Raw genomic sequence first — 23,512 nt, 5'->3', positions numbered from 1 at the left:
CACTTCATGGGAAATAGATGGGGAAACAGTGGAAACAGTGTCAGACTTTATTTTTTTTGGCTCCAAGATCACTGCAGATGGTGATTGCAGCCAGGAAATTAAAAGACTCCTTGGAAGAAAAGTTATGACCAACCTAGATAGCATATTCAAAAGCAGAAACATTACTTTGCCAACAAAGGTTTGTCTAGTCAAGGCTATGGTTTTTTCTGTGGTCATGTATGGATGTGAGAGTTGGACTGTGAAGAAGGCTGAGTGCCAAAGAATTGATGCTTTTGAACTGTGGTGTTGGAGAAGACTCTTGAGAGTCCCTTGGACTGCAAGGAGATCCAACCAGTCCATTCTGAAGGAGATCAGCCCTGGGATTTCTTTGGAAGGAATGATGCTGAAGCTGAAACTCCAGTACTTTGGCCACCTCATGTGAAGAGTTGACTCATTGGAAAAGACTCTGATGCTGGGAAGGATTGGAGGCAGGAGGAGAAGGGGACAACAGAGGATGAGATGGCTGGATGGCATCACTGACTTGATGGACGTGAGTCTGAGAGAACTCCGGGAGTTGGTGATGGACAGGGAGGCCTGGCGTGCTGTGATTCATGGGGTCGCAAAGAGTTGGGCACGACTGAGCGACTGAACTGAACTGTATAGAACTTAACCGTTTACATCATTGACTATTCTTTATATTAAATCTTGTTCAAGTCACGAAGGTGGCTTCTGTCTCCTGATTGGATATCACATGGCAGAGTTTGTACTAAGTGGTGTTCCAGTCTCTCTGTGGGGTTATATAACTCAAGGACTCTTCTTCTGTGACAAAGGGATAAGCTGTCTGCATCCTAAACACATGTCTGGGAAATCAGGATCCTATAAGCGACAAGTCATAACATTTGGCAGTATCCTCAAAGGATTCTTTTAGCAACTGAGTGAGTCATGAGGGTCAAGCCCTTGCTTTAAACCTCCACAGTGTGCATTTTATAATTCTATTTTGCATTTCTGAATGTGTTATAATTAAGTAGAAACATGTATTTATACATGCATGCACCAGGTGTACATGAAGCATATCCATTGTATCCATATTTGAAATCCATAATATATTCCTTTTTATAATGCATTTTCTAAAGAGACATATAAATCCTCATTAAATTTCAGCCACAAATATGCAGCTCTTTCCTCTTAAAGCAAAGGTTAGCCCTGCAGAAACTATGGAAGTCCAATAGCAGACCATTCCAGTACAAAGTGAGGGAAAAAACAATTGTATTTTCTTTATGGCAGGGTAATGCTGTCTGATGGAAAATATTAGGATTCAATATGTAACTCATGGAATTCATCAAAATTATTGTCTTGCTGAGTTGTTTATATTTCCCTTATTGTATAAAGTTTTTTTTTTTTTACAAGCTCTAGAACATTAACTCAATTGATTCCCACACCATACTATGAAGTCAGTGAAGCTGATCTTTTCTGATCATTTTATAGGATGGTGTAGATGGGAGTGTTTAAGGGGTTTAGCTGAGGTCACACAGATAATAACTAGAAAGAACAGATATTTTCTGACTCTTTTCCACTCTATTATGCTACTTCTTTATGTTTCTTTTTTTAAGTAAATAAATCAGTGCAGTATTTAAGGAGTTAATTGTACTACATTAAGAGCTTCCCTGGTGGCTCAGTGGTAATCTGCCTGCAATGCAAGAGAGCACCTGCAACGCAAGAGACTTGGTTTTGATCCCTATGTAGGGAAGATTCCCTAAAGAAGGAAATGGCAACCCACTCCAGTATTCTTGCCTGGGAAATCCCATGGACAGAGGGGCCTGGCAGGCTACAGTCCATGGGGTTGCAAGAGTTGGACACGACTTAGCTACTAAACCACCACCACCACATACTATGTTAAATATATACTATATATCAGACACTATGCCAAATTCTTTTACACAGATTAAAATCATTTAAAATATCTGCTAAAAATAATACAATTATTATCCTTATTTTATGGATGAGGCTTAGAGAAAAGCAAAGTTCCTCAAGACCAAACAGTTGTTAAATGCCAGGGGTGAGCTTCACATCTAGGCAGTCTTGATCTTGGATTCTCATGTTTACATCACACACATGCTTCCTTTACTCGACAGACATTACTGATGAAATGTGGAGTCAGGTATCCTGCTTAAGAATGGAAGAAAAGGTACCACAGAAATTAATAATCTAAGCCTTCAAGATATTCTGTGTTTCTTAAAACATGAATACCACAAAGAAATGAAGTGTACCCGTATCATAGAAATCAATCTAAATGGAAACTGATGTTTTACAAAATCATATAATTCTATTAAGAAGCAAAAAAAATTATGTGTAAGAAAAATATTAAGTGAGCACATAAAACTGTTAGTCATATATGTTACAGTTTTATTCTAAAACACTGCTATCTGTCCATTCACTCTAAATGCACTTTAGAGTTCACTCTCAATGTTGCACATTCTATGGATTTGGGCAAATGTATAATGACGTATAAGCCATTATGCAGAGTATTTCCCCTGCCCTAAAAATCCAGAGTATTTCATCTACCCCGCTACCACCCAGGCAACCACTCATCTTTTTACTGTCTTTATGGCTTTGCCTTTTCTAGAATGTCATAGAGTTGGCAGCATATAGTATATAGCTTATCAGTTCATTTTTAATTAATCAATTCTTTTGGTCTTAGAAAGGAAGATGAGCAGATAGGCATTAGAATTAAGACTACACTGAGAAAACTGTAATAGGTTACAAAGTTTTTCACCAAAAATAAAGTGAAATGACATGGGATTTACAGGGTTAGAAAGAAAAAATGCCTCCATAGGCAAACAGGCAAATGACAAATCATAGCCTGGAAAAACCACTCCAAAAACAACAACCAGTAGACTTTCACTTTTAGCCAGGAGAGGGTAATTGGTACTAAACTTGTTCACTCTCCATAAATAATTATAAAACTGGGGGAAACAAATCTGAAGTAACAGTTTTTAGGCACTGGATCAGAGGCATTAGAAGACAGCGATCCTTGAGAGAAGGAAAACATATGATGTAAGTCCCATGAACTCCTTGGCCTTCTGATTTGAGGCACGCACTGAACCACACTGGAGAGAAGTGGCACTCAAAAGATGGTGATCTCACTGAACTGAAGAGGCAGAGGTTGAAATTTTGAGGCTGTTGAAGCAGCTAAAATTTGCAGAGTACTGAAAAAGATGGAGCAGTGCTAATGAGGGGATTGTCAGAAGTCTCTGTGTGGGCCAACCATCGCTTTTTGGTTGAGACTTAGGATGTACGTGTGCAACATGAGACTCTGACAGGCCTACTGGGGACGGCCTGCCAAGCAGCTGCAAGCAGAATAGAGATACTAGAGGTCACACAGTACTGAGAGATTGTGCTTAGGCACAGCTAGAGCGGAGAGACCTCACTGAGCCCATAACTCACCACTTGAGGCCCCAGCTAGGCTGTGCCTTGGGAGTAAGGAGCCTCAGGGGCTATACCCAAGGGCCAAAGGTAAAACTCAAAATAGATCCTTCCTAACAAGGAGGGAAACCAAGACTGATACGAATAATTCAAACAGCCAGAAATTTAGCTTCCCATCAAAACAAAACATAAACCTGTGTTAAGGAAGGCAACATAATATAGACTTCCTACAAAATATCATCTACAATGTTCAGTATAGAAGTCAAATGGCTAGTTATGCATAGAAAGCAAAAACACATGGCTCATAATCATGAAAAAATAAACACAGTGAAGAGAAACAGATTCTGGAAGGGTCAAAGACCTAAAATTAGTTATCATAAATGTATCCAAGAACTTAAAGGAAAAGATGAACAACTGATAGAAAAGATAGTGAATATCAAAAGAGAAATACAAAATGCAAAAAAAAAAAAAAAAGGAAATTATAATACTTAAAAGCAAAATTTCTGCAATGAAATGAAAATATAACTAGATGGGCTCAATATCTGACTAAACTCTGAAGGGCAAAAAATACATTTGCAGACAAATCAAGGACTTGTCCACTCTTTAATAACAGAGAAATGTTAAAATTTGAAAAAAGCAAAAAGAGGCTCCTTGGTCTACAGAAGAACATTAATTATCTCTAACACAGCTGAAATTGGAGTCTTAAATGAAGAAAGAGAACGAGATGAGACAGATATAAGAGAGGGAGGGAGGGAGAAAGGCAGAGGAAGAGAAATGAGGAAATGAAAGGAAAGAGAGGAGAAGGGAGGCATGAGTGAGGAAAGAAGAAGAGAGGGGAGGAGAGAGAAAAGTTCCCAATTCTGTCAAAAGAAAAAAAAAAGCTTACATGACCAAAAGTCTTGGTGAAATCTATGAAATGGAAAGAAATTAAAACTTATTATATTACAACCAAACTGATGAAATCTTAAAGACAAATTTTTAAAGCAGAGAAGAAAAAGGACACATTTTAAAAAATCACTCAGATTAAAATTAATTTATATCAGAAACAATGGAGGACAGAAAACAATGACATAACATCATTAAAATGACAAAAGAAAAAGCTTTCAACCCTAAATTCTAATAGAGCTAAAACATTCTCATAAACAAAGGTGAAATAAAAAGTTTTCCAGATAACTGAAAACTGCAAGAATTCTTCACCAGTAGATCTGCACTACAAAACAACACAAAAACAAAAATCTAAGTAATTATTTTGGGTTAAAAATAAATTATTCTATTTGGAGATTTAAATTTACAGGAAGGTAAAAATATCAAAAATTATGTAAAATATTTTTATTCTATTAATTTCTTTAAAAGAAAATTGATGACTTAAAGCAAAAAAAAAAAAAAAATCAACTATATTTGGAGTTTATAGCATACTTAGACGGAGAAGGCAATGGCACCCCACGCCAGTACTCTTGCCTGGAAAATCCCACGGAAGGAGGAGCCTGGTGGGCTGCAGTCCATGGGGTCGCAAAGAGTCGGACACGACTGACAGACTTTACTTTCACTTTTCACTTTCATGCATTGGAGAAGGAATGGCAATCCACTCCAGTGTTCTTGCCTGGAGAATCCCAGGGACGGCGGAGCCTGCTGGGCTTCCGTCTATGGGGTCGCACAGAGTCGGACACGACTTAAGTGACTTAGCAGCAGCAGCAGCATACTTAGAACAAATATATGATAACAATATTGCAAAGGATAGAAGATGGAATTACATTGTTAAAAATTTCCTGTAGTATTTCAAGTGTTACAACATATTCTCTAAGTAGAAAGTAGTAAGTTAAGGATCAGTCAGTTCAGTTCAGTCGCTCAGTTGTGTCCGACTCTTTGTGACCCCATGAATTGCAGTAGGCCAGGCCTCCCTGTCCATCACCAACTCCCGGAGTTCACTCAGACTCATGTCCATCGAGTCAGTGATGCCATCCAGCCATCTCATCCTCTGTCATCCTCTTTTCCTCCTGCCCCCAATCCCTCCCAGCATCAGAGTTTTATCCAATGATAGAGTAACCAGTAACAAATAAACACAAGAAGTTATAACTAAAAAAATTCAATAGAGGAGTTAGAATGGAATACTATAATATTAATAAGACATATTTGATTAAACCAAGGGAGACAGGGAAGGGAGAACTGAAGAACAACAACAACAAAAACAACAAACTTCTGGGGCAAATAGAAAAGAAATATCAAAATGATAAGAGGATAGACTTAAACACAACCATCCCTATAATAATAAGGCAGAGATTATTAGATTGGATTTAAAAATCAGGCCTCAAAATAGGCTGTTTACAAGAACTTAACTTTGCTTATATAGCAAAGATAGGTTGAAAATTACAAGATGAAAAAGTTTATCCCATACAAACAAAAAGCGTAAGAATGATGGTGCAAATATAGTAATATCTAGATAAGCAGTATGGTCATGGACAAAGCAGAGAACTTCCAGATAAGCAGGATTGCCATGAATTAAGAAGAAATTTAATAATGATAATGGAATCAGTTAATTGAGAAAACCTAATAATCTTAACTGAGCTATGAGGAACTTCCCTGGTGGCGAGAGGTAAAAGCATCTGCTTCCAATGTGGGAGACCCAGGTTCTATCGCTGGGTTGGGAAGATCCCCTGGAGAAGGAAATGGCAACCCACTCCAGTGTTCTTGCCTGAAAAATCCCATGGATGAAGGAGCCTGGCAGGCTACAGTCCATGGTGTCACAAAGAGTCAGACACAACTGAGCAACTTCACATCACTTAATAATCTTAAATGTTCATGCATCTAATAACAGAAGCAAAAACAAACACAACTAAAAAGATAATTAGGTAAATTCACAATTACGTTTGGACATTTTATACCCACATGGCAATTGATAGGTTTGACAAAAATTGACAAAGTTGACAAAAGTTGACAAAAATTAAGAATACAGTTAAAAAATATTGCCAATCTCCTTGATCTATTGACATTTATAAGATAGTGCACCCAGTGGGACAGAATACTACTCATTTCAAGTGCAAATGTAACATTTACCAAAATAAAAATTATGTTGTTTCATAAAAATTTTATGTTCAATAAATTTCAAATAATTGAAATCTTGCTGTATATGTTCACTAATCACAGTTCAAATAAATTAAAAACTGGTATCAACAAGATTCCTATTGAATGTCCAAATATCTGAATATTAAATAACACACAAGCATTTCACATTTCCATAGACCAAATAAGAAACCACAAAACAAATTAGAAAATATTTGAAACTGAATATTAGTGGAAATGCAATATATAAAAATTTATGTGATGCAGTCACAGCTTAGAGGGAAGATTATGGCTTGCAAATGCTTATATTAGAAAATAAGAAAGGTTTTTCATTAATGATCTATGTTCCTACATTAAGAAGCTAGGTAAAGACCACATAATCAGTATAAAAAAGGAAATAGTTAAGATGAGAAAAGACATTTGTAAAGTAGAAATAACAGAGAAAATTGATAAGACCAAAAGTTGGTTCTTCAAAGATATTAACTGATAAACATCTAGCAAAATTGATCAAGGAAAAAGGAAAAAAAAAAAGCACATGTACATTATCAGAAATGAAAAAGAATATTCCACTACAGATTCTCCATACACCAAAAGGAAATAAAAGAATACTGTGAACACCTTTGTGGAAATAAACTGGATAACAGATGAAATGGATAAGTCCCTTGAAAACTATAACTTTCTCAAGCAGACTAAAGAGAAAATCTGAACAGCTTCACTGAAGAATTGCATTCTCATTCTATTTTCAGCACACCATATGCATCTTGATAGAATCCTAACTGATACAGCTGAAAGGGATTAAGACTTAACCCAAAGTTATGAATAATTTCTAATAAATATTGGGGCTGCCTCCATGAAAAAATATCTAGTAATAAATAATGATAGCAATTTTTAAAGGCAACAGATCAGGATTAACAGCAAAAAGAACATGGCAAGGATTAGCTTAGAATACAGTGTATCGCAGAGAACTACTAACAGTGGCCTTGCTTTTCATCATTTATCCTGTTTCAGAGGGTATTTTGGGTGAAAAGATGCCCTGTGTCTCTAGTAATTGGTATCCATTACACCCATAAGTTGTTAATCAGCTTCCTGTTGAAAAATCACCTTTCAAAAATCCACTCTTTATCAGGTCACATAGAATTCTATTGGGTAAAGTTTTTTTTCTCACAGGTCTGTAGAACAATCTGGGGGTATTATCAGTATGTATAGAAAACTTCATATTAATTCATAAAGTTAGAAAAACAACAGTAAAACCCCAAGGAAAACAGAAGAGATAATAAAGATTAAGGCAGAAATCTATTAATAGAGTAAGAAAAACGGAACAAATAGAATTGAAAAAGTAAATCCAAGACAGTTCTTTGAAACACACAAATGAATAATTAACACTAGCTTGCTTCATCAAGAAATAAAAGAGAATAAAAATACATGAAATTAAAATTATAAAGAACATAATCATAATCAAGGATACAGATGACACATAAGGGATTACTTTGTTTAAATCTATTCACATAAATTGAAGATACAGTAAAATAAACAATAATTTAACTAAGTAATTTGCCAAAAAGAGGAACCCAGAGAGGGTAGAAACATGAATATACCATTACTCCACAGATAAATTTCAGAAAAACAGTGGAGAAGTTGGTAGGGAAAAAAAAAACCTATCCAAATTGGGACAGGATATATGGCTCTTTGACTAATGCCTTCAACAAGATTATGTATTTATTACCTTTAACAAAAAAATGCAATTAGGAACTATTATTTAATCAGAACAAAAGAAAGGCAATTAGAAACTCTAGAAGAAAAGAGAACAAGCTGTACTTAAAGGTCATGCTGATAATGTGAGGAAAAAAGGAATCTTTCTGAAGTTGGAGATTGCAAATTCTTTTGTCTGGCACAGGTTAAAAAACACAATATTATAGTCCCAAATCTATAATATTAATCTATATATGTAATATATATACACATTTAAAATGAAAATAAATTTATATATTATATATAATTTTATATATAATATGGAAAATAAATATATATTTATAAAATTTATATAAATATATTTAATTTCTATATATATTTATAATAATCTATATATTTAATTGGTTTAGCTTTGAATATTTGTTTTATAATTTCAAAAAATTACTAATTATATATATTGGCTTTCAAATTTTAGGGCCAATCTAAAAGAAAGCAGAACTCAGGTATAAAACAGGACTTTGAAAGAATAAAATTAAATGTCACTAGATTATGAAAGCATATGGATGTTAATGTCTTCTTTCCACATAGTGGAATTTAAAGGATAGAATCTAAAATTAAGAAATTAAACTTAATAAGTTAATAAAAGCTAATAAAATGTTGAATTACTTGATGATTAATAAAATAATGACATTTTTTTTTAAGCGAGCAAGTGAAAAGAAGATGTGAGAAGGAAAAGGGCACAAAAATAACTCAAATTCTTAGTCTTTCATAGCTGGAGTTAGTGGGTATTATTAAAAGTGGATAAATCATGGAATGGGTAAATGATTATTTCTTACAATTATATTTCAAAATAGTTGAAACTTTCAAGGAAAAGTACTAGGAGTTGGAGTACAGGATGGTACAAATGACATGTAGATTTATTATATGTTCTTCTACAAATTTTCACTTTATATGTACATGTATTAACTTTATAATATATTAAAATATTTGAAAAGTGAAAGTCACTCAGTCATGTCCGACACTTTGCAACCCCATGGACTTACAGTCCATGGAATTCTCCAGGCCAGAATACTGGAGAAGATCTCCCTTCTCCAGGGGATCTTCCCAACCCAAGGACTGAATTCAGAAAAAACTATTACTAAATGTGGGCTTCCCTGGTGACTCAGACAGTAAAGAATCTGCCCACAATGCGGGAGACCTGGGTTCAATTCCTGGGTTGGGAAGATCCCCTGGAAGAGGACATGGCAACCCACTCCAGAATTCTTGCCTGAAGAATCCCATGGACAGAGGAGGAGCCTGGCAGGCTACAGTCCATGGGGTAACAAAGAATGGGACACGACTGAGCGACTAAGCACAGCACAGCAACACATTACTAAATATTACAGGAAAGCTTGAAATTAAGGAGAAAGACAACTATCCAATAGAAATGTAGATTTAAAGACATGACAAGCAAATAGCATTGCAGACCACAAATGGCTAATAATACATGGAAATATACTTAACCCCACTCATAGTTAAAGAAATGCAAATATTATTTGTATATCTAGGTGACAAAGATTTTAAAAATACATCAGATCAGATCAGTCGCTGAGTCGTGTCCAACTCTTTGCGACCCCATGAATCACAGCACGCCAGGCCTCCCTGTCCATCACCAACTCCCGGAGTTCACTCAGACTCACGTCCATCGAGTCAGTGATGCCATCCAGCCATCTGATCCTCTGCCGTCCCCTTCTTCTCCTGCCCCCAATCCCTCCCAACATCAGAGTCTTTTCCAATGAGTCAACTCTTCGCACGAGGTGGCCAAAGTACTGGAGTTTCAGCTTCCGCATCATTCCTTCCAAAGAAATCCCAGGGCTGATCTCCTTCAGAATGGACTGGTTGGATCTCCTTGCAGTCCAAGGGACTCTCAAGAGTCTTCTCCAACACCACAGTTCAAAAGCATCAATTCTTCAGTGCTCAGCCTTCTTCACAGTCCAACTCTCACATCTATACATGACCACAGGAAAAACCATAGCCTTGACTAGACGAACCTTTGTTGGCAAAGTAATGTTTCTGCTTTTGAATATGCTATCTAGGTTGGTCATAACTTTCCTTCCAAGGAGTAAGTGTCTTTTAATTTCATGGCTGCAGTCACCATCTGCAGTGATTTTGGAGCCCAGAAAAATAAAGTCTGACACTGTTTCCACTGTTTCCCCATCTATTTCCCATGAAGTGATGGGACTGGATGCCATGATGTTCGTTTTCTGAATGTTGAGCTTTAAGCCAACTTTTTCACTCTCCGCTTTCACTTTCATCAAGAGGCTTTTGAGTTCGTCTTCACTTTCTGCCATAAGGGTTGTGTCATCTGCATAGCTGAGGTTATTGATATTTCTCCTGGCAATCTTGATTCCAGCTTGTGTTTCTTCCAGTCCAGCGTTTCTTATGATGTACTCTGCATATAAGTTAAATAAGCAGGGTGACAATATACAGCCTTGACGTACTCCTTTTCCTATTTGGAACCAGTATTGGTTGACAAATACAAAATCATATTGGCAAGCCTAGAGAAAAGTAAGAATCCTCATTATCAACACAAATTTTTGGAGGGCTGCTAAACTAAGTCGCATCAGTCGTGTCCGACTCTGTATGACCCCATAGATGGCAGCCCACCAGGCTCCCCCGTCCCTGGGATTCTCCAGGCAAGAACACTGGAGTGGGTTGCCATTTCCTTCTCCAATGCATGAAAGTGAAAAGTGAAAGTGAAGTCACTCAGTCATGTCCTACTCTTAGCGACCCCATGGACTGCAGCCTACCAGGCTCCTCTGTCCATGGGATTTTACAGGCAAGAGTACTGGAGTGGGGTTTCATTGCCTTCTCAGTTTGGAGGGCAGTATCTGTTAAACTTTAAAACATGCATATTACTCAGAAATTTCACCATTTTAGGAATGTTATAAAGATAAATATGTAAGGAAGTTTTCTGTGGTATTATTTCTAAATTGAAAGGAACAAAAGAAGTAAAAGAACAGCAACAGGTGCAAAGCAAACCTAAGTGGTCTTTAACAGGAGACAGGTTCAATAAAGTTCAGCACATTCATACAACAGCATATTGTACCAACCCTAAAGATAATAAAGGGAATCACAACATGCTAGCACATTCACAAAATATTGGTAATGCAAATTTTTCTAGTAAAATTTATCTGCACGCATGCTAAGCCACTTCAGTCGTGTCCAACTCTTTGCAGCCCTATAGGCTAGTCTGCCTGTCTCCTCTGTCCATGGGATTCTCCAGGCAAGAATACTGGAGTGAGTTGCCATTTCCTCCTCCAGGGGATCTTTCCAACCCAGGGATCAGACAGGCATCTCTTATGTCTCCTGCAATGGCAGGCAGGTTCTTTACCACTAGTGCCACCAGGGGAGCCCAAAGTTTGTATAATGTGGTTCTATTTGTGTAAAAAATTCTGGAATATTGTAAGTATAGAGAGAAAATAAGTTATAACAAAGGAATACTCCGCAGCTTATCAATAAGGCCTGTAGGGTAAAGGGGGAGGAGGGACTTTCCACTTCATAAAATTCTCAATTTTTATTTTTTTCAATGGCCATTTATTACATTAATTTTTTAAGAAGCTTTAAAAGAATCTTGTGTTCCACAGTGAAGAACTGTGAAATAGAAAATTAAGCCTACTGATCTGATCTATATTTCTTGGCAGCCCTAACTCTCTCCAGCATCAAACACAATGACTGACAGAGAGCAGGTATTTGTGCAATATTCTCTAATTAGATGATAAACTGAAACATGAGGGATTAAAACCTGACATAGACAGCCCTATATTTATTTTCCTGCCACATTAAAGCCATTTTACTATTATTAAATTTAAGAAAAGCCAATTCTCATATAGGATAACACCGAACACATCTAATTTATCCACATTTATATTTTAAAGAAAGTGTTCAGTTCAGTTCAATTCAGTCACTCAGTTGTGTCTGACTCTTTGCGACCCCATGAATTGCAGCATGCCAGGCCTCCCTGTTCATCACCAACTCCCAGAGTTCACTCAGACTCACATCCATTGAGTCAGTGATGCCATCCAGCCATCTCATCCTCTGCCGTCCCCTCCTCCTCCTGCCCCCAATCCCTCCCAGCATCAGAGTCTTTTCCAATGAGTCAACTCTTCGCATGAGGTGGCCAAAGTACTGGAGTTTCAGCTTTAGCATCATTCCTTCCAGTGAACACCCAGGACTGATCTCCTTTAGAATGGACTGGTTGGATCTCCTTGCAGTCCAAGGGACTCTCAAGAGTCTTCTCCAACACCACAGTTCAAAAGCATCAATTCTTCGGCACTCAGCCTTCTTCACAGTGCAACTCTCACATCCATACATGACCACAGGAAAAACCATAGCCTTGACTAGATGAACCTTTGTTGGCAAAGTAATGTCTCTGCTTTTGAATATGCTGTCTAGGTTGGTCATAATTTTCCTTCCAAGGAGTAAGTGTCTTTTAATTTCATGGTTGCAATCACCATCTGCAGTGATTTTGGAGCCCCCCAAAAATAAAGTCTGACACTGTTTCCACTGTTTCCCCTTCTATTTGCCATGAAGTGCTGGGACCAGATGCCATGATCTTTGTTTTCTGAATGTTGAGTTTTAAGCCAACTTTTTCACTCTCCTCTTTCACTTTCATCAAGAGGCTCTTTAGTTCCTCTTCACTTTTCTGCCATAAGGGTGGTGTCATCTGCATATCTGAGGTTATTGATATTTCTCCAGGCAATCTTGGTTCCAGCTTTTGCTTCTTCCAGCCCAGCGTTTCTCATGTAGGTCTCTAATAAAACTTTTGTGTGTATATGTGTTTTAATGTGTTTCCCCTTCTTTGGTTCTCCTGCCCACAAACCATGTTAGGTGTATACTCAGAACCCCGGAGAAGTAGGGTCCTGATTAAACAAAAGTCATTAGGAAATGTTTAAAGGGAAGCAGTGAGAACACAGAATAACATTTGAGACAAAGTGCTCATTTCCACTTTAGAAGTACACAGAGACAAAAAATCTGTGCCTAGGAACACATTCTGCCCCGTTATTGTTTTTTGCAGGAGACAGTTGTAACTCAATAGAAGGAAATAAACACAATATAAAGTTGTCCTAGTTTCAGTGTCTTCCAAAATCAGGAAACAACAAGTCTGATTGTGACATGGATCTCCAGAGGAAGCCAGCTTCTTTCTTTCTGCTTTGGCGTGACACATGACTATGATGATGAACTCTATGCTCCCCAGCCTCTCCAGGGACTAGACTTCATCCTTCCTCACCTATAAACAGAATCAGGATGTGTCCTGACATTCGGCCAAAAACATCTGACCTTGAATAAGACATGCTCCACAAAGCACACATATGGTACCTTGGTGAGCAAGCCGCAAGGGAAGGGGATGGGAGAGGAGTCAGCAGGGCACTCTGACATCCACTGGCTTATAACAAATCCCAACAGATGCCGATGTTCACAGGCAACTCAGGGAGGAGACAGTAAGAAGACACCATGAAAGACATTAATCTTCTCCATTACAAACAGATTCAGGAAAACAGTACCAAGTGCCAAGTGAGAGAAAGGGGAAGAAAATACAAAAGGAATGAAATCTTGAGTGCAAGAGAAGACCTCTTAGACTGTTCTTGTTATGCAACAGAGTGATGCAGGGAGGAACTGTGGTAAAGGAAACATCTGAAGATGGCTGATAACACAGCTACAAACGTGCATTTGAAGAGGTGTGCTGAAGACCTTTCTGTGCCTCTTTTTATCTATAAGTGAGCATCAATATATTTCATTTTAAATGGAAACCACATTGATTATAAATTTTCCCCAGCCACTAGCCAGGCCACTTGGTAAAAGGAAAAGTGAGTAATTATATTAACAGACATTGTGGCTCTATCTTCTCTTTAAAAAAAAAAATCCTACTTTTAAAAGGAGGAAAATTATTGTCATCCTGAGAAATGGTTCCAGAAGAAAAGGGAGAGAAGCAATGAGAGCACATGTCCATAACTTTTTCCAGAGGCAATGTGATGTCCCATTTATGTCAGAAAAGAAAATATCTGTACTCTAATAAAAGCCAAAAATTCAATCAGAAAAGGGTAATCTTTGACACTGGTAACTGATCTGAAGGACTTTTCCTAAAGTGATTGAAATGAACATGTGGTGTGGTATTATTGAGCATCATGGAAACTGTTCTCTGGGGCTTCCCTGGTGGTTCAGATATAAAGAATCTCCCTGCAATTCAGGAGACTCAGGTTCAATCCCTGGGTCAGGAAGATCTCCTGGAGAAGGGAATGGCAACCCATTCCAGTATTCTTGCCTGGAGAATTCCATGGACAGAGGAGCATCACGGGCTACAGTCCATGGGGTTGCAAAGAATCAGACATGATTGACTAACACACACACAGACACACACACACAAACTCTTCTCTAAATGGATGAAAATCAGTCAGCAGAATTTTTTAGGCTTCAATTCATCTTTTAATTTATGTGCTACTCAGATAATAACTATTACAAATCACTACACATTTCTGTAAGCTAAAAATATGATTGCTGGAAAAGGTATCTATCCAACTTATGTCACAGACAAGGAACTGGTAGTCAGATGATACTGGGCAAGAGAAAAACCAGTATAAATGTCTTTCAGTCCAGATCAGTGTATTTCCCTTTACACTCACTTAAGTAAATTATTAAGGCCAAAAAATGGAGTCCTTTTATAAGCTATCATGTCCAAGGATCAATTTTCAACCTAGGCTTATCTGTCCCAGACCAAATGGTATATGTGGCTGGAAGATATTCTAAGAAATTTATTCCTGGTTTTCTCTCTCTGAATTTCCCCTAGTCAAATCAAGAAAGACTCTGTGTTCCACTGCCTCAGGGAAATTTAAGAATGAGTAGAAACAAAAGTAGCATGAAAAACTTCCTGAATTATATCTTTAAAAACTTAAGCTCATTTTGAGCAGGGGATAGCTTGATGAAAAAAACAAAACAAAACATGAAGGCTTGGATAAAACAGATGAGACAAAGGTGTTTTGCCCATAAATAAAAAGAGAGAAATTCCCCTGCTGGGGGCAGGCCTTTAGGACTCAGGCCTGCTTCATGGCAATATTCCAGAAAGGACTTCCAGTTGTCTTCTGGGTATGAGTCAATGGCTACTGAGATTTCCTGTCCTGAGGAACATTTCAGAGCTAAGTGTGATAAGGAGCAACCAAGAGCCTGGGATCCAGAGGGTCATGTTGACAGAGAGGAGGATATTCCAAGTGGCAACAAGATGAGCAAGATGACTTCTCCCCAAGTCCCCTGATTGGTGGATGCCTGATGCTTTGTACTGATGGTTCTGGAACCTCGACATGACCCAATGGGAGAAGTGGCAACAATTCTCTCCTTGACTAAACTTTAGTCAGTTTCCTTTGAGTCTTCTTTAACTCAGCCTCAACTTGGACTGTAAAAACTGTAGATGCACAGCACAAATGAATTCATCCACACACCTCCCAAATACATACCCAGATAGGCACACCAAGAAACTTGAAAAATCACTAGGCTACTTTTTAACACCTCAAGTTTTAGAAACTGGTACAAATAATAGGTGGGCTTTGAATTTTTTCTATAGCCATTTTTCTGCTTATCCAAAGACTTGTTTTGTAAGGCAAGTACAATTGAAAACATGGGGGTATAACCTGAATGATATCAAGCCATCCAACCACATTATCCTCAATTTGCTCCTTTAACTGAGATGGAAATCAAAGCATTTCTATATTCTAGATTTAGAGCTGTGTTCTTTGGAATGATTAAATCCTACAGTGGTACCAGGATGTTTTGTTTTTGTTTTTGTTTTTTTCCTTCTGGGTACACAGTTTCATTTTAGCTTAAGGAAGATGGCCTAAAGTAAGTTCCTATCCGGTTCTGAATGTCAGCTTAATATCTGGCCAACTTTTGATCAAGGGCTACTTTTGCCCTTTTGAAAAAGGGCTACTTTTTAAATTTCTTTTGAATATCTTGTCAACAAGATAAGCCAGGACAACAAGTAAATATCCCTGGCAGTACTGAACAATTCCATGAATACAAAAGGGGTTCCCATAAAAGGGTACAAAAGATACGACTCCCTCAAGATACAGTGCTAGGTCACTTCAGTCATGTCTGACTCTTTGCGACCCTATGGACTGTAGCTCACCAAGCTCCTCTGTCCATGGATTCTTCAGGAAATTTCCTAATCCAGGGCATCTTCCCAACTCAGAGATCAAAACCAAGTCTCTACTATTGCCTGCATTGGCAGGTGGTTCTTTACCTCTAGAAGCACCTGGGAACGGAGAAGGCAATGGCACCCCACTCCAGTACTCTTGCCTGGAAAATCCCATGGATGGAGGAGCCTGGTGGGCTGCAGTCCATGGGGTCGCGGAGAGTCGGACATGACTGAGCGACTTTACTTTCACTTTTCACTTTGCTGCATTGGAGAAGGAAATGGCAACCCACTCCAGTATTCTTGCCTGGAGAATCCCAGGGACAGAGGAGCCTAGTCGGCTGCCATCTATGGGGTCATACAGAGTTGGACACAACTGAAGTGACTTAGCAGTAGCAGCAGCAGCACCTGGGAAGACTCAGATCCAGACCCACCCCCAAAGATAAAAGAAAGAAAGACATAGAAATTTACCCTGAGAGTGGGCAATAGTCAGCAGGACCATAGCCACAAATAGACAGCAACCCATATTTCTGTCTAGCCATCTTTTGGGGTCCCCAATCTGATTGTTGGGGAGACTTGACACCTGGATATCACCAGATGGTCAATACTGAAATCAGATTGATTATATTCTTTGCAGCCAAAAATGGAGAAGCTCTATACAGTCAGCAAATAATGGGAGCTGACTGTGGCTCAGATCATGAAATCCTCATTGCCAAATTCAGACTTAAATTGAAGAAAGTAGGGAAAAACATTAGACCGTTCAGGTATGACCTTAATCAAATCCCTTACGATTATACAGTGGAAGTGACAAATAGATTCAAGGGATTAGATCTGATAGATCCCTGAAGAACTATGGACGGAGGTTTGTGAAATTATACAGGAGGCAGTGATCAAGACCATCCACAAGAAAAATACATGAAAAAAGGCAAAATGGTTGTCTGAGGAGACCTTGCAAATAGCCGAGAAAAGAAGAGAAGTGAAAGGCAAAGGAGAAAAGGAAAGATATACCCATTTGAATGCAGAGTTACAAAGAATAGCAAGGAGAGATAAGAAATCCTTCCTCAGTGATCAATGCAAAGAAATACAGGAAAACAACAGAATGGGAAAGACTAGAGATCTCTTCAAGACAATTTGAGATACCAAGGGAACATTTCATGCAAAGATGGGCTCAGTAAAGGACAGTAATGGTATGGACCTAACAAAAGATATTAAGAAGAGGTGGCAAGAATACACAGAAGAACTATACAAAAAAGATCTTCAAGACCCAGATAATCATGATAGTATGATCACTCACCTAGAGCCAGACATCCTGGAATGCGAAGTCAAGCGGGCCTTAGGAAGCATCACTTCGAACAAAGCTAGTGGAGGTGATGAAATTCCAGCTGAGTTATTTCAAATCCTAAAAGATGATGCTGTGAAAGTGTTGCACTCAATAGGCCAGCAAATTTGGAAAACTTAGCAATGGTCATAGGACTGGAAAAGGTCAGTTTTCATTCCAATCCCAAAGAAAGGCAATAACAAAGAATACTCAAACTACTGCACAATTGCACTCATCTCACATGCTGGCAAAGTAATGCTCAAAATTCTACAAGCCAGGCTTCAACAGTACTCATGTACTGTGAAATTCCAGATGTTCAAGCTGGACTTAGAAAAGGCAGAGGAAACAGAGAGATCAAATTGCCAATATCCTGTGGATCATCAAAAAAGCAAGAGAGTTCCAGAAAAACATCTACTTCTGCTTTATTGACTATACCAAAGCCTTTGAGTGTGTGGATCACAACAAGCTGTGGAAAATTCTTAAAGAGATAGGAATACCAGATAACCTGACCTGCTTCCTGAGAAATCTGTATGCAGGTCAGGAAGCAACAGTTAGAACTAGACATGGAACAACAGACTGGTTCCAAATCGGGAAGGGAGTACATAAAGGCTGTATATAGTCATCCTGTTTATTTAACTTATATGCAGAGCGGGATCATGGAAAAAGCAAGAGAGTTCCAGAAAAGCATCTATTTCTGCTTTATTGACTATGCCAAAGCCTTTGACTGTGGTTCACAATAAACTGTGGAAAATTCTGAAAGAGATGGGAATACCAGACCACCTGATCTGCCTCTTGAGAAATCTGTATGCAGGTCAGGAAGCAACAGTTAGAACTGGACATGGAACAACAGACTGGTTCCAAATAGGAAAAGGAGTACATCAAGGCTGTATATTGTCACCCTGCTTATTTAACTTATATGCAGAATACATCATGAGAAACACTGGACTAGAAGAAGCACAAGCTGGAATCAAGATTGCCGGGAGAAATATCAATAACCTCAGATATGCAGATGACACCGGTCTTATAGCAGAAAGTGAAGAGGAACTAAAAAGCCTCTTGATGAAAGTGAAAGTGGAGAGTGAAAAAGTTGGCTTAGAGCTCAACACTGAGAAAACGAAGATCATGGCATCTGGTCCCATCACTTCATGGGAAATAGATGGGGAAACAGTGGAAACAGTGTCAAACTTTATTTTTTGGGGCTCCAAAATCACTGCAGATGGTGATTGCAGCCATGAAATTAAAGGATGCTTACTCCTTGGAAGGAAAGTTATGATGAACCTAGACAGCATATTCAAAAGCAGAGACATTACTTTGCCAACAAAGGTTCGTCTAGTCAAGGCTATAGTTTTTCCTGTGGTCATGTATGGATGTGAGAGTTGGACTGTGAAGAAGGCTGAGTGCCGAAGAATTGATGCTTTTGAACTGTGGTGTTGGAGAAGACTCTTGAGAGTCCCTTGGACTGCAAGGAGATCCAACCAGTCCATTCTGAAGGAGATCAGCCCTGGGTGTTCTTTGGAAGGAATGATGCTAAAGCTGAAACTCCAGTACTTTGGCCACCTCATGTGAAGAGTTGACTCATTGGAAAAGACCTCTGATGCTGGGAGGGATTGGGCGCAGGAGGAGAAGGGGACAACAGAGGATGAGATGGCTGGATGGGATCACTGACTCGATGGACGTGAGTTTGAGTGAACTCTGGGAGATGGTGATGGACAGGGAGGCCTAGCATGCTGAGATTCATGGAGTCGCAAAGAGTCGGACACGACTGAGCGAGTGAACTGAACTGAGAGTACATCATGAGAAATGCTGGACTGGATGAAGCACAAGCTGGAATCAAGGTTTCCTGGAGAAATATCAATAATCTAAGATATGCAGAAGACACCACCCTTATGGCAGAAAGTGAAGAAGAACTAAAGAGCCTCTTAATGAAAGTGAAAGAGGAGGGTGAAAAAGTTAGCTTAAAACTCAACATTCAGAAAACTAAAATCATGGCATCTGGTCCCACCATTTCATGGTAAATAGATGGGGAAACAGTGGATACAGTGACAGACTTTATTTTGGGGGTCTCCAAAATCACTGCAGATGGTGATTGCAGTCATGAAATTAAAAGACACTTACTCCTTGGAAGGAAAGTTATGACCAACCTAGACTGCATATTAAAAAGGAGGGACATTACTTTGCCAACAAATGTCTGTCTAGTCAAAGCTATGCTTTTTCCAGTAGTCACATAGGGATGTGAGAGTTGGACTATAAAGAAAGCTGAGCACTGAAGAATTGATGCTTTTGAACTGTTGTGTTGGAGAAGACTCTTGAGAATCCCTTGGACAGCAAGGAGATCCAATTCATTGTAAAGGAAATCAGTCCTGAATATTCATTGGAAGGACTGATGCTGAAGCTGAAACTCCAATACTTTGGCCACCTGATGTGAAGAACTGACTCGTTGGGAAAGACCCTGATGCAGGGAAAGATTGAAGGCAGGAGGAGAAGGGGACAACAGAGGATGAGACGGTTGGATGGTATCACTGACTCAATGGACATGAGTTTGAGTAAGCTCCAGGAGTTGGTGATGGACAGGGAGGCCTGGGGTGCTGCAGTCCATGGGGTTGCAAAGAGTCAGACACAAGTGAGCGACTGAACTGAACTGAACTGAATCTGATTGCTGCCAAGCCAAGATCTCAGAATACAAAATGAGACAAACTAGAAGGCAATATCTGTCCCCCAAAGATAAATATTCGATAATTCATACTTGTCCCCTGACAACCTGAATTTGGGAAAGAAGATGCAATGTGAAAATTTACCTTTTTCTCTTGACCAGGAACTACAAACAGAGAACTGGTAGAGCTGACTTTGGTAAAAATTCTTCCCTTTTGCCAGCTTCTGCCAGTCCCAGAATGCCTGCCATCTGCAGGCTCTGGAGTACTTGGGGTGTCTCAGCAGGACTCAACCTAGTCACCAGACACTTTAGAGAAGGAAAAATAGTCTTCCCTCTACTCCTTATAGTGAGTGCCTGGCTGAGACCCCTTTACCTCTAAGGTACCTCATAAATGGATATGCTAATCCAAGATGGTTATGAGAACTGTAATTCAAGATTATCTTTAGCAAAATTAACCTATTTGTTCAACCTCAAAACAAATTTATTCACCTGAGATCGCACACTGGACTTGGTCCAGTTTAAGTCAGATACAGTCTGACCCCAGACGCAGCCCCGTTTCTAAGCTGGACCCAGTCTGACTCTGGCCAGTTTCTGTCCCCAGTCCAAAAACAGAAATGCTCAATTAGAGTCTGAAAGCTCTTAATACAAAAGCCTCAGAGCTATGATCCAGGAGCCTACGATCTCCAGAGGCAGAAAGAAAGCAGAGAGTTCGAGGGGCTCACAGGCATCTCTGCCTGATTGTTCATTGCTCCTGATGGCCCGTGAGTAGTCTCCTCAATTCTCTCATCTGAGAGAGAACTACTAATAGATTAACTAAGGCATATTAAAATTTTGAAAGTTAATTTGAGCAAAAATCAATTCAAATCAGGCAATGTCAAACGAGAAGTGTTTAGGAGCACTCCTGATATCAGGTATTATGTTGTTGTTGATCAGTTGCTAAGTCATGTCTGACTCTTTGCAACCCCAAGGACTGCAACACACCAGGCTTCCCTGTCTTCCACTGTATCCTGGAGTTTGTTCAAACTCATGTCCATTGAGTCAGTGATGCCATCCAACCATCTCATCTTCTGCTGTCCCCTTCTCCTCTTGCCCTCAATCTTTCCCAGCATCAGGGTCTTTTCCAAAGTATTATATATAAGTCTTTAATCCATTTCATTTTTCTGCATATATTTATCCAGTTTTCCCAACACCATTTGTTGAAGAGATTTATTCCTCCCAATGTATAGATTGAAAACAGAAGTCCTAGAGAAAATAAGTTACTTACTTAAGATGACAGGGCCTGTAAGAAATCCATGTTTGTTTGTTTTTCCCACTAAACCATATAGACCTAAGGTTCATAGACAGGCATGCCTGCAATTCCCAAAATCTCTGCTGCTGCTGCATCACTTCAGTCGTGTCCGACTCTGTGTGACCCCACAGACGGCAGCACACCAGGCTCCCCTGTCCCTGGGATTCTCCAGGCAAGAACACTGGAGTGGGTTGCCATTTCCTTCTCCAGAATCTCTAGGCAGGGTCTTTCAGGGGACTCCTGGGAATGTGCCTCATAACTGGTTCTTCCATTATTCCTCTGACATCGAACTTGAAGACATAATTAGGAGAGAATAGCAAAGCAAAGGACCAGAAGGTAGCAGTGGAGCAGCAATTTCAGACATGGAGTATAAAGGAAAGGGCAAGAGTGAGAGAGGCAGGTTATTCCCTAGTCAGTTACACGGGAAGGAAGTCTGAGCAGAAACAGCTCAGTTCTTGTCCAGGCAGCAACGATACACGTCCTTTCTCTCACTGCTTTTGTGAGGAAAAGAGTCACACCCTAGATGTATTATTAGAGTGGTCAAAGACATCTTTAATAAATGCAGAACTGAATGTCTAACAGGCCCAGCCTAGGCCAAAGAATGTCTAGAAGTGACGGGCATCATGAGATAAGTTATAGTCTTCTACAGTTGGCCATGTTTGTCTTTTTTACCTGAAAATTATAATCTAATTTTACCTAAGTATCTTATCAATGTTTTTATAACCTGTCCTATGTGTTTATCTGCTTATTTGTCATACAGACATGACAATTCACTTCTTCAATTAATCTACATTCCTTAAAAAGCCACATGTACTATTATTGGACTAGTCATCATTTACAAACAGAATTCACTGAATTTAAAATAGGATGAGTTCATCATAGGAAGACATTCTGGTCAGAATTGACTCTTCTATATTTTTCTTTTACTTCATTTTTCTATAGTAATTATTTTCTTATTCTGGGAAAATATACATCCATTAAATTTACCACTCTAACCAATTTTAAGTGTATACTGCTTCCTTGGTGGCTCAGACAGTAAAGAATGTGCCTGCCATGCAGGAGACTGGGGTTCGTTCCCTGGGTTGGGAAGACCCCCTAGAAAAGGAAATGGCAACCCACTCCAGTATTCTTGCCTGGATAATCCCATGGACAGAGGAGGCTGGCAGGCTACTGTCCATGGGGTCACAAAGAGTCAGATATGACTGAGCAACTAACACTTCAAAGGTATTAAGTACATTCATTGTGTTGTGCAACCATCAACACCATCCATCTCCAGAACTTTTCATTTTCCAAAACTGAAATTCTGCATCTATTAAACAGTAACTTTTCATTGTCCCCAGCCCATGGCCTCTGGGAACCACCATTCTATTTTCTGTCCCCGTGAATCTGACTACTCTAAAATCCTCATGTAAGTGGAATAATGTAATACTTGTCCTTTTGTGTCTGGCTTATTTCACTTAGCACAATGATGCCCTTAAGTTTCATCCATATTATAGCATGTGTCCAAATGTCATTCCTTTCTAAAGATGACTAATACTCCATACAGAATGTGTTTACAAGTTTGTTTACTTTTGTTTCATACATTGTATGTCCTTGTTTGTCCATTTCTTTGTCCATGGACGTTGTGTTGTTTTCATCTTTTCATTGTGAATACTACTACTATGAAGAAGGGTGGATAAACATCTGGATGAGTCTCTAATTTCAATTCTGTTGAGTAAATACTCAAAGTGGACCTGGTTAGATCAAATAGTGACTGTATGTTTAATTTTTTGAGAAATTCTCTTCTACAGGAGTTTTACCATTAAATATTCCCACCTGCAATGCATGACTGCTTCCAATTTCTCCACATCCTCATCAACACTTGTTATTTTCTCTATTTTTGAGAATAATCATCCTACTGGATGTGAACTGGTATTTTATTGTGGTTTTGATTCTCATTTACTTAATGAT

This window comes from Bubalus bubalis, chromosome 11, assembly GCF_019923935.1.
Source record: "Bubalus bubalis isolate 160015118507 breed Murrah chromosome 11, NDDB_SH_1, whole genome shotgun sequence".
NCBI lineage: Eukaryota > Metazoa > Chordata > Mammalia > Artiodactyla > Bovidae > Bubalus > Bubalus bubalis.
Note: the sequence above shows the minus strand (reverse complement) of the source record.